Source organism: Callospermophilus lateralis, chromosome 4 (assembly GCF_048772815.1).
Source record: "Callospermophilus lateralis isolate mCalLat2 chromosome 4, mCalLat2.hap1, whole genome shotgun sequence".
Taxonomy (NCBI): Eukaryota; Metazoa; Chordata; class Mammalia; order Rodentia; family Sciuridae; genus Callospermophilus; species Callospermophilus lateralis.
The window spans coordinates 77,021,231-77,033,571 of NC_135308.1; positions in this window are offsets into that span (position 1 = coordinate 77,021,231).

Consider the following 12,341-nt stretch of genomic DNA (forward strand, 5'->3'; position numbering starts at 1 on the left):
AGAGGTTGACATTTGATGTCCTGCTGACCTGATGGTGCAGAGGAATTTTCTTTGTGATAACTTACTAAGCTGTATACGTATGTTTTGTAATTTTCACCTGTGTATTATATGCCATAATATAAAAGAGTTTTAAGAAATGAATAAACAATTATGGCTACAATTTTGGATCTTTCAATATGGGAATGATGAATTTCCATATCTAACATTATACAATATTTCCAATGAACATACTGAACAAAGGTAAAGTAGCTATAAAACCACACAGTGAAAGTTCATATTGCATATTTATAAATATTTTAAATTTTAATGTAGTTTACCATTTCACAAATCTTAAGGACAAGTTCCTCTATGTTTCTCTTGGCCTCAAAGATTAACACAAACATCCTTAGAATAGCTTGTTCATACTAGGCTGTTAAAGAGGCTGCTACTTAAAAAGGATTCAAATGCAAACCCTAGGCTTCTCAGCAGACAAGAACACAATCAAGGTAGTTTTTTTTTCTTCATATTCCAACAAGACTGGTACCATGTCAGTGGCTCTAGCCTTTTAAAGAGACTTGAGAGCACATGCAGTCTAGATTGTTTGTCACTAGCCTCTCTGAAATCCATTGAACATTAAAAAGTGTATTGCATATTCATTAATGATCACTGCTGCAGATGGATCTGGAGGCAATCATGCAGATGAATGTATACCTTTACTGACATTTTTTGCCAAAGTGCACTGTCCATGAAATTCTAAATAAAAACATCATCTCACAACAACTGTAAAAATTTTCTAGGCCCTCCTGACTAGTCTGTTTTACCAAAGGTCTGGACATGATGCATTCATGCTAATCATGTGTCTCTTAGAAAATACATCCTTCCTGCATCCACACTTGTATTCCTGACAGCACCTTTTGCAGAGATGCTTAGATGGATGTAGTGTTGCATATGCTTTTCTCTTCTTATCTTTGAACACTTTGGTCACTCCTAGCAAGAAATGAGCATCTGGATAGTAAAGGGTAGCTTATACTTTGGGGGTATTGCATGATCTTACTTTTCAAGATATAATTCATGTGTTTTAGTGGTAATGCTAATCTATTAACAGTAAAATTGTATTAAATATTTAGGCCAGATACAGAAAAGAGCTTTTGGACAATTAAAAAAATACTGCAATGAGATATCACAAAGGAAGGAAATGTTTCTGATTTGGAAGGAAATGTTTCTAATTTAGAAAATGGGACTTAGTTAGATCTACCCAGGATTACTCATGGAACAAGCAACCCAAGAGATTTTTATGTGTGATCAAATTGGGAATGGATTGATTGATACCTGAAACTTTAGGAGATTAAGGACATTAATAAATTATTATTTAAATATTCATTTCTATATACATTAGGGGTGAAATAGAAAGATATGATTGTACACCAAAGCAAAGCAAATTTAAAATTTTTATTTTATGTTATAAATTCACTTAATAATAATATGTATATTCTGTTATACAGTAAGGGTCTTATGTGACAAGTGACTTTTTATAAGACTATAGTTTATAAAATAAAATCAGACATATTTACCCAATTAGTCCTAACAAAAACCCTGTGAGTGTGTTGTTACTATAATCACGGTTTTTAAATAAGTCACTGGGAGTTCACAGAGGTTAAGTGTCTTGGTCTAGCTTCTCTTGAAAGTTAAACCTCATTTAATTTTAGAATAACTCATGTTGAAATTGCTTTTATACCAATGACTCTGCTAAAAACTAAAATTCTTAATGTCATGGACAAGAGCATTCCTACAAAAATCTTTTGCATGGTACAGCTTAGAGAAAGCAGTCTCTTTAAATAAAAATCTCTATTCTAGAGCAAAGTATCCCCACCATGATTTTACCCTTTTAAAGCCAGATTTTATCGCACTGCCATTTTATTCTGGAAACTAGTGGTGATAATGTTACACTCAAAGTTCTCCAAGAAACTATTTGTTTTTCTCTTCCAAGCAGAGTGAGCATTCTTTTATACCTGATTGTTTAATTTCTAAGACCAAGGGTATACCCACATTCTCCAGAAGGTGAATTTCTCCTGAAGGTGCTGGCATGCCAATTACAGAGTACCATGTACCTCTATATTAGCTGACCTGTAAATTAGTGTTAAAGTTAATTGCTAGGCCACAAGACTGCAAAACAGAAAAGAAGAACAAAGGAATACTGCAGAAGACATTATATCTCCCCTTTTAAGCAGTAAATAAAATGTCACCAAGAATTCAGAGAAATTTACCATGAAAGAGAGACCACAAAGACAATAATCAGAAGAATTTCGGCCTCAACAAACAGTTTCTAGCACAAGCAGAAAATAATTGATTAGGGTTTATTTTAGCACAGAGAGTTGCAAGAGAACATTGCTACCTAAACATTCACCAACTATATTACAAGAATAATAAAAATTGACCAATCATTCCTAGGGAGTAGTACCAGGTTTGAATCAAGAAACTGTCAATAAATATCAGAATGAATTTCAGAATCACGGGAGACTAGGAACTGCTGTGTGTGTCCTGTTTTTCCTCTTTTTGAATGGGAGTTCTCTAGTGCTTGTCTTATTCCTGTTCCACTATTGAGACCTTAGTCACTTGTGTGAAAGACACTCCTCCAATAATCTATTGATTACTGTCTCCTTAGATCACAGGTATGCAACTTAGAAGTACATTGGTTTAGGAGCTGTACTTGAGGAATCTCAGATGAGCAACCTCATTCAACTGCATTTAGTGATGATTCTTATGGACTTTGAGCTATTGCTATAATGGAATGAAACTTGATTGGGGGTTTGATGGTGGAGATGAATGTATTTTGCCTGTCCTCAAGATGTGAGTTATTGTGGCCAGAGTATAACAATGTATTTTCCATGTTGACTACAACAAGATCTCCTTTCCTGTGTGATTTCCTACGTGTGATGTTGATGCTTCATGTACATGGAGCTCCTATTTGATCATCCAGACAGACAGGAAAAAACACAATTGGACCATGGATGGGGGGTACCTGATTCATTTAGGAGTTGAAAGAAGCCTCCATGGGTACTTCTAGAAGCTTGAGCTATTTTTTTATTCCCGAGATTTCACAGGGCTCCCTCCTTCTTAAGTGTCCTGGACTTCCTAGGATCTTAAAGATGCACAGTTGGGATTTTGTCCTTGGACACTCTCCTTGGAACCAGATATCCTGACTCCTAGTTAGCAAATAATTGGAGACATTTACTCACACTTTACTCACAGGTTTAGCTTATGCTTTACCACTAATATTTGTGAAAATCCAGGGAAGAGTATAAATAGAAGGTCATTTGTCACATATGTAAGTATTTAAAATTTTTAACTTAGGCCAAGAAACTGATAAATAAAATATATTTTATCTTCCTACTTTGATAAATATACTTTTATTAAAATCTAGAAAGTTCAATTTGGATTATTAGACTCTTCCTCCCATTATTAGGCTTTTCTCCTATGAAGAGCCATACTTGACTTCACCTCAGGCTTATATTGACTCACACCAGTTAGTAACTCTTAGGGGTCCAGATTCTAGGAATGACTCATACAGAACATGGGGCAAAGTTGGGTCATTTACGGAGGGCACGGGTGGTCCTGAGAACACAAATAAGACCTACATTGAGTATGGGGAGTGCAGGGTCTGGTGGAGGCTAGTCCCAAGGTCCCAAATACTCCTCTACTCCTCACCTTGTATGTAGGAGAATGAATGGAAGAGGACAAGAGAAAGTTCCTGCTTCCCTGGTAAAGGTGGTAACTATTACCAAAACACACACATACACACACACACACATATACACAAATTCTAAGTTACATTACAAAATGGATTAGCCTGAGCTCTATCTTTATTGGCTTCAGTAAGCTAAAATTTAGTCAATGTACCTTAAACAAGTCTGAGAGGCAAAAGGGTGAAAGAGAAAATGTGTTGAAGGGATAAGTATCCCCTACATACAATTCTGAATGACAAGTTTCACCTAACAGCCTGATTAGTGTTTCCTGGAGACTGTGTCTACTGAGGAGTGAGGAGAAATCCTGAGGTGCTCTGGTTTTCTTTAGCTGTCAACCAGGTTTGGTGGTTCTTTAAAAAGTTGATTCTGTATTTAAAGGCTTAGCAGTAAGAGGGTATAAGCTCTTTTTTAGTTTTCACAGTTCTGCAGAGAACAAAGGGTTCAGGAGGTCATCCCAGGAGAGAAACAGAGACAGGGGAGATGGTATTTACAGATATGAAAGATAATTCTGATGTTTGCATATAAACTGCATAAAATTATATCCACAGGCATACAGCATACTAGCAATAAATTGTCTTGATAAACAGTTGTTTATTATAGATTTTTCAACTTTTTATTGCAATGTCTTCAGTATCATTAAATTAAACATTAAGCTAGATATCCACAGCTGAAGATGAATATTCCAGTATGAATCTTATGGATGTAAAATAAATTTAGTGTTTCTACAGTCCTATTAACATATTTTATGTTTTGCCTATGTTTTGTTATAAAAGTGCAACAGAAGAAACTATTGTAGTGATGGAAAGATTCTGTGTCTTTATGTACTGATGTACTTTTATAACCCCCTGAGACCTACCTTCCTTTCTTTCTTCCTTCCTTCCAACAAGTTGGTGATTGCTCATTAAAGCATTTTTTTTATGGTTTTTTCAAAACCTGAGATTTTTTTCTAGTTGTTCAACTTTTCCTTCCTTTTTTTTCTTTCTATATATTTTTTTCTTTTTCTTTTTGTAAATGTACTAAAAAGAGGTCACCACATTTTATGTAACTCTTTGTAAGTATGTATGCATTTGTGTGTGTGTGTGTGTATATATATATATATATATATATATATATATATATATATAGAGAGAGAGAGAGAGAGAGAGAGAGAGAGGTGTGTGTTAGATCAAATCTTCCATACCAATTTTCTTTGCTATTTTATCTGTTGACTTCTGAAAGATGTGTGATATTCTCCTACTGTGAACTATAATTTTCCCTGCTTCTCCTGGGGAATGTCAGTTCTTCCTTTATAAATTTTGGACTTATTCTGTTAGATGTGTAAAATTTGTGATTTTTATATCTGCTTATTGGGTTGTGGATTTATCAGTAACTCAACCTACTTCAAAGCTCTCTCTTTTTTAAAGCTTTAGCTTTTAATTAGTTTTGTATGCTATTGCCAATCTAACTTAACTTTATTTGCATTTGTCTTTATTTTCAACTTTCTTGTGTCAAGTTTACAAATGTGTGTCACTTTTACATAGAATCTGGTTTGATAATTAGCTTACTTCAGTAAATTTTGAAATACTTTCTAAAAGATGAGTTAAGTACATTTATATCTGCTATGTTTATTAAAACATTTTCCACCATGCGACCAGCGTACTGGTTTCATTAAAGAGGTTCTTGGCATAAGAATTAACAGTGAGATCGAAATAGAACACACAGACTCAGTTACCCTTTTTCTATGACCAGGTCCAAGACAGTACCCCCTCTGGTTCTCACCTCGATCCACCCGGTAGGGCAGCAAGGATTACTCAGGGCTAGCAGGAGAGAGAGAGAGGGAACACACCAGGGAGTAGCCTTTTATTGGGGAACAAGAAATTCAGGGGAGAATTCCATCCAATGAAGGTTGAGGGGGACTGCACTCCAAGGTCAGGGTCAGTGATTGGCCCCCGGGGCCAGGGGTCAGTGGTCAGTCATACCCCCACACGGACAGGCTCTCGCACCAGGAGAGGGCCGGGAAAGCTCCGACACAGTTTAGCCAGAGCGCCTCAGACCCAAACTGGGAGTTGCCCAGTCACGTGTTAGAATGCTCCCCATATATTCCCCCTTTCTTTTCTTAAAAATGAGGTGGCGGTTCACTCTTTGGAGTTTCTGTATTCTTGTTCCGAAGACTCGCCATCCTATAATTACAACCAAAAGAGAATTAATAGCAAAGAGAATAATCCAATAATGTACCAGGCCGAGTGATTAAGAATATTTCCAGGGTTGAATCCATTCAACTCCTTTAGTATTTGGTTAGCCAAAGAAGAAGGATCCGAACAATCAGCTCTATTATTTTGAATGTCTTGGATATGGTGATGAAGTTCCAGAATATCCAAGCTATTATTACTATTTTGCCAAATACCTAACAAATGGTTTTTAACCTTCTCCCAATCCCAGAGAGAAGCATTGTACTTGGCCTCTGTAACACACACATATTTATAATTTGCATGGCATTTAAGCCTTTCTTTAAATTTTAAAGCTGAAACTTCATTACCTATGTCTATAACAGTTGCCTCTAAGGCATTTAATTTAGTCTCAATCCTTTCATCAATATTTACTTGATTACGCAGAGCCTTGGAAGTATTTTGAGCTAAATTATTAAGAAATTTTGCATGCTGAATATTTTGAGACAATGTCAGAGACACAGAGAACGTGGAGGCAATAAAAGAGACTAGCGCCAAACACCAACAATTATAACTCCAATAGCACGTTTAGGTCTTGCTAGCTGGGCATGAATTTGCTGCAAGACTTGTAAACCAGTATACCATGGCTCTGAAATATTAGCAGGTAATAAAACAAAAGAGGGCTGATGAAGTCACAGCACTCCTTTTCCTCCATTATACCTAGTAATACAATTGGTTAGGTTACATTTATTACAAGTAACAATATATCTGTCATCTATCCATTTAACTTTTACATTTCCAATAATTAAAACATAAGGAGATTGGACACAGGCTCATAAGCCATAGCAAGATCCCTCTTTACAGTTCTTGCCAACAAATTTTGGTAAAGGCTTGTCTGTAAAATGTAAGAATTCTGAGGCAGCAATTAAATGCCAAACATCCTTTTGAATACCACCTTCACTATAAGTCAAAATATTACTAACAAATCCTGCAGGTGTCATAGCAGAATTTCTTCGTAATTGTCTCTTATCAATTTTTGGAGACCAGTCTAAAATATACCCACTATCTTTAGACACCTGGTGTTGTACAGGAAAGGTATTTACACAATCCATCCATCTAGGAAAGGTGCCAATCTCAATTGTAGAACTATTTGGACATTGGGGTATCCGTGGAGGTTTTGCAGAAATGACTGGCTTGTTATGGGAAAGTCCCATCTTAATTACTGATCTAGTATAAGGTTTTAAGTCTCCATAAATAGAATTATTTGTCAGTCTAGGTCTACCAATCACTGTCTTTTCCTCGAATGATACTTTCAGACAGCCAGCATGTTTATCGTGGGACCAACACAAAGGTAATTGGGCACTGTAGCCAGAATAATTAAATCTAGTCACATGATTTGGAGTAATGTGAGTATCTGTAAATCCTCCCATCATGAATGAGTCATTAGTAAATACTGGAATAGATTCTCCAGTCCACACAGCTGGGTGTACCAGGGGTGGATCTGGGAAATATGTCCAGTAAGTGTCTATTTGATCCCCCTTTACCTGACAGCCCAGTAGGGCAATTACTGTTGCTACCATCATCACTGGGGTCCTGTTCTTTCCTAGGAGTCGAAGTATTCGGGAAGCCTGTGTTGTTAGCTTCTTCACGTCTTCCCATGAAATCAGCTTTTCGGCTGGGTCAATCTGGTCTTTTTTCATCTTTTTCCGATATCTCTTCCTTTTGGATAGGGGCTCCTCCGGGTCAATCTTCAGTCACTTGAATCTGGGTTCTATCTCTTCCATGTCTGATTGTGCTTTCAGGCACCCGAATAGGACGAAAGCACCTTCTGGGAAAATACAAGCATGACCTCTGCCCCACATAATCACTGGGTCTGGGCCTTTCCACTGACCGGTCTGTAAATCTTTCCACAAAACTCTGCCTAAAGGGCCTGTTACTGAGGGAGACATTTGCCTCTCAGCAGCAGTGTGACCTTCTGCGTCACAGTTTAAAAAATTTAAAATGAATAAGGCATAATTGAGGCTATTTTGGGGAGTCATAACCATATTCCCCCCCTTTAATTTTTGTAATTGAAGCTTAATAGATAAATGAGCTCGTTCCATAATGGCTTGACCTGGGGGTTATAAGGAATTCCTGTTTTATAATTAATTTGAAACTCTTGGCAAAAATGTTGAAAAGAAGAGCTTACATAAGCTGGAGCATTATCTGTTTTAATCTGCATAGGGCACCCTAACACAGAAAAAGCTGCTAGGCAATGAGAAATTACATGTTGATTATTTTCCTTAGTACGTGCTGTGGCAAAAATAAATCTAGAATAAGTGTCCACTATGACATGCACATAACATTGCTTACCAAATTGAGGAATATGAGTTACATCCATTTGCCATATTTGATTTGGTTTTAATCCACGGGGATTTACCCCTGATGGCAGAGATGGAGTGGGAATAACACACTTAGGGCATTGGCTTACAATTTGAAGAGCTTGTTCTCTGGTAATTTTAATTTTTTACGTAAGCTAGAAGCATTTTGATGATGTAAGGAAAGGGAAGCTAGTGCACAGTCATATGAAGACATCTGTTGACAAAAAGTTACTAATTTATTAATTTTGTCATTACCTGAAACTAAGGGTCCTGGAAGATTAGTATGAGCTCGTATGTGTCCTATGAAACATGGGTATTTTCGCATTAGCACTGCCTTTTGTAAATTATGAAATAATTTACATAACTCTTGTGATGAAGTATACCCAATAACTGAAGTTTCAATATTTTTGGTAACTCTGACTGCATATAAGCTGTCAGAATAAATATTAATAGGCTCATTTGAAAAGTAATTTAAGGCACAAATCAGAGCTTGAAGCTCTGCTCTTTGGGCAGAAGTATAAGAAGTTTGTATTACCTCTGTGTGAACACGACTATAAAAACCTGCTTTACCTGAGCTAGAACCATCTGTGAACATGGATAAAGCTTCATCTATAGGATGTGCACGTACAATCTTTGGAAAAATAAGTGACGTTAATGATGCAAATTGGATAATCTTATCACGAGGGTAATGGCTATCTATCTGACCAGGAAAATCAGCAAAAGCCATCTGCCATGAGCTAGAAGTTTGAAAAAGCCAATTAGTCTGTTGAACAGAAAATGGAATGATTATGATATCAGGCTCAGATCCAATTAATTGTAAAATCCTAGTTCTACCTTTAATTATTAATTGAGCTATGGAATCATGAAAAGGAATTAATGTTTTTTGAGGGGAGTGGGATAAATAAATCCACTCAATAACTCCTAATCTTTGCCATAGGGCTCCTGTTGGGGTATGCTCAGTTGGAAATATTAATAAATACACTATTTCTTTAGGATCAACTCTAGTAAGCTGTGCATTTTTAATTGCATGTTCAACTCTCCTTAAAACTGTTCTAGCCTCTAAGGTTAGCTGACGTGGAGAGGTTAGAGAAGGATTTCCTTGTAATATCTGAAATAAAGGACTTAACTCAGAAGTAGTTGGTTTTAAGGATGGCCTCAGCCAATTAATATCTCTTAAAAGCCTTGAAAATCATTAGGGGTTTGTACAGAAATTGTTTGTTCTGCTCCAGTAAAATTAATGGCGGCCCCCATGGTTGGGGCGATGACGTCACATTGTGCCACCATCACCTACTTCCTCATTTTCGGCTGGGGGAGGGCCAACCGGAAGTTTGTGTTCCGGCCAGGGGGAAATGATGACAAGAACGCGGGCTCATCTGGGCCATCGAGATCCGCCACGTGGGGTTGAGTCCTGCAATATCTATTATCACCAGTAGATGGAGCCCTGAACTTAAAATTGCGCATGCGACATTCGCGCGCAAAAGGGTTATTTTTCCTGCAAACATAGCATCTCCTGCGGGGCTTTCATACCAATTCTTGTGGTCTTAATGTTTCCTTTAGTGCCGCAACTAGGGCTACTGTCTGCAAATGGGTAGGGTCTATCTCAGAACATAAGCGGATAAACTCAGAAACCATCCCTTTTTTACGGTGCGGCCTAAGAGTGTCCTGACAATACTTATTCGCATTTTCAAATGCCAATTGCTTAACAGTAAACTCACATGCCCATGGGTCCCCGATCGACCTGTTTGCGGCCTGGTACAATCAGGCTATGAAATCTGAGTAAGGTTTACTCGCACCCTGCCTGATTTTGGTAAGAACTAAATTGGATTGGTCTTTAGAGATAATCTGCTTCCAGGCACGTTTCGCACAATCGGTTATTTGATTGTATTCTACAAATTCATAATTTAACTGTCTTTCTAAATCAGCAAATTCACCTGTTCCTAAAAACATTTCTACTGGCGTTTCTAAATTCTGTCTTCTATTTCTTTCTGCCTGTTCAGTACAAAAATCAGTCCAATAAGTATGCCAGAGTAAGAAATCTCCCCCACTCAAGCAAGATCTAGTTAAAGAAATCCAATCACTAGGAGGAAGGGGCTTCGAGCAAATATTTTCTATCAGGCTCTGTACAAAAGGCGAATTCGGACCATATGTCTCACATGCACTTTTTAGTTCCTTAATGGTTTTAAATGGGATTACAATATGAACTCTAACTCTCTGATCTTGATCATTAACTTGCTCAAAAACTGGAAAAACTTGAAAACCGCTATATCCTCCCCAGCTTCCTGTGCTTTCTTAATACCTCGCTGGAATGGGGTAAGAAATGTCATTGCTAATTCAGAGTGCCTGTTAAATTTTGTCCTTTTAGCAGGCAATGGCTGAATTCGAATAGCCTGGGCAGGCAGTGTTAAATGCAGCCTGTTAAAATTACTCTGTAAGTCCTGAATTTCAACGTCTGATTCTTCTCCCTCGGACTGTGAGTCGTGGGTAGACTCTATGCTGTCGCCATTTTGAAATTGGGCTTCTAAGCCATGTGGCAGAGAAGAACTCTGTGCCCCTCTAAGAATCTCTTCTGGATTTTCCTCCCCAGGAAGATCCTCTACTTCTTCCGGAGGACTTTCTAGGACTGTGGAGGTTTCTCCTCTATGATGTTCCTCTCTATAATCTCCCTGTGGGCTAGGCTGATCCTGCAAGTTTAAAGTCACATTCTTAACCTTTGGTTTGGCCCCTAGAGCCTTTGTCTTTAAAGGGCTCAAGGGAAAGGGAATTAACTTAGCCTCAGGCGGGTTTTCCATTTGAATAGATCTAATAGCTCTCTGAATGCCTTTTAATAGATCTTCAGGGGGCCACAAACTCTGGCCCATATATTCAAAAAGACAAACTTCCAGAGCCGTCCAAGTTTTCTGAATATTCTCTATGCCTCCAGGTAATTCATTAGAAAGACAAACTTTTAGTAACTTCCTTCCTAGTTTCTCCCAAGTAAGTAAATTTGGAGGCTCTTGTTCACAAAACCAAGGACAATATTCACCTACAATCTTTAAGAATTGTAATAACTGAGTTTTCCTTATCTGTTTTCCTTTCTAATTAATTATACTGTCTAAAATAGTCAGATACATTTCCTTATCTGTAGAAGTTGAATTTCCCATTTTAATTAATTTAACGTCTCTTTCCTTCAATATCTCCAGGTACTTTTGTGACTCTAAATTGTCACCATTTCCTTTATCTTTATCTTTATAGCGCACTCCCACTCAATCTAGCTAATCTAGAATGCCCCCCTCGTGGGCACCAAATTCCACCATTCGACCAGTGCACTGGTTTCATTAAAGAGGTTCTTGGCGTAAAAGTTAACTAATGAGATGGAAATAAAACACACAGACTCAGTTGCCCTTTTTCTATGACCAGGTCCGAGACGGCTCCCCCTCTGGTTCTCACCTCGATCCACCCAGTAGGGCAGCAAGGATTACTCAGGGCTAGCAGGAGAGAGAGAGAGGGAACACACCAGGGAGTAGCCTTTTATTGGGGAACAAGAAATTCAGGGGAGAATTCCATCCAATGAAGGTTGAGGGGGGCTGCACTCCAAGGTCAGGGTCAGTGATTGGCCCCCGGGGTCAGTGGTCAGTCACACCCCCACACGGACAGGCTCTCGCACCAGGAGAGGGCTGGGAAAGCTCCAACACAGTTTAGCCAGAGCGCCTCAGGCCCAAATCGGGAGTTGCCCAGTCACGTGTGAGAATGGCTCCCCACAAACATTGATATCTACCTTCATGTTTATATTCATCATATTATTTCATTGCTTCTTTTGTCTTTCCTGGATTTTGTTAAATGCACTAACTTTGAAGTTTTTCTGTTTTTATTTGTATTTTCTAATTGAAAACAATACACTTATTATTAAGTTTTCTTTGTTACTTTAGCAGAAATATACAGTTATACTTTGCAAACATATTTTGCAACTGAAAACAATACTTGTATTCTTAAGGTTCCCTTGTTACTTTAGTAAATGTTTTAATAATGCATGTTTAAACTTTCCAGTAACATTGAGCAATTAACTTGGCACTTGTTTTCTTGACTCTGCTGCTTTCCCTTGCTTCTTTTCACTATTTGCTGAGGTGCTCCAGTCAGTC